Below are 1,137 nucleotides of genomic sequence, written 5' to 3'. Positions count from 1 at the left end.
ATTACAAATCTTTAAAGAAAACTAGATGTCTTAAATAAAGGGAAGCAATTCTCATTATGCATTAAGATTTGAAGCATTTATATTGAATATAGACATTGCACTCTTAATCTAAGAAGTGTTTTATCATCACCATCAAAAAATAAGAGAGAGATAATGTTGACTCAATGTGTTTTTTATGATAACAAAACATTCTCATTCATTAATGTTTAATTATATTATTTAAGTATATAGGAAAAAGCTTATATAGTTGATAAACGCATAAATAACGCTCATCTATACAGTACTCTGCGACACAAACGCATCAACCATAATTCCAAACTAATTGAAAGCTTCCTTAAGATTCGACCATAAGGTTCCTTTTCCCAAATTATCCACAAAAACCGTAAATAGAGATTTTCTCCACCATACCAATTCAGAATAAATACAAATTCTTGCGCCCTAAAACCCATACCTCTGATGAACTCTAGCCGCTCCTCCTCAATGCCTACTTGCAAAAGAATTTCAACTCTCATATTTTTTTTTTAATTTCTCCAGCTCAAAGTTAAAATGTTATATCAGTTTTAAATTTAAAATTTAATTTTTATTTAATTGGAAAAAACTTTACAAAATTTAATGTAAAAAACCTTAGTGATTTAATCAATTTTTATTTAATTAAATGCATGCAATCGTTAATAAATCTCAAACAAATGTTTATAAAACAAAACAAAACAAAATAAATTTAATTTTTATTTAATCTATTTTATTTAATTAAATGCATGCAATTGCTAATAAATATTAAATAAATGTTTATAAAACAAAATAAATTTAATTTTTATTTAATCAATTTAAAAATGAACTTTACAAAATTTAATGCAAAAATAATAAATCTCAAATAAATGTTTATAAAACAAAACAAATTTAAATTTTTATTTAATTGATTTTAACAAAAAAACTTTAATCGATTTTTAATTAATTAAATGCATGCAGTTGTTAACAAATCTCAAACAAATGTTTATAAAAAAACTAATTTAATTTTTATTTAATCGATTTAAAAAAAACTTTACAAAATTTAATGTAAAAAACTTTATTAGTAAATCTCAAGTAGTTTATAAGAAAGACAAATTTCGCCGTCTGTGGGAATCGAACCCACGACCACAT

Source organism: Theobroma umbraticum, unplaced genomic scaffold, assembly GCF_002168275.2.
Source record: "Theobroma umbraticum cultivar Fairchild unplaced genomic scaffold, ASM216827v3 scaffold_146.0, whole genome shotgun sequence".
Lineage (NCBI taxonomy): Eukaryota > Viridiplantae > Streptophyta > Magnoliopsida > Malvales > Malvaceae > Theobroma > Theobroma umbraticum.
The sequence above is the reverse complement of the archived record's forward strand: the minus strand, read 5'-3'. Positions refer to the sequence as shown.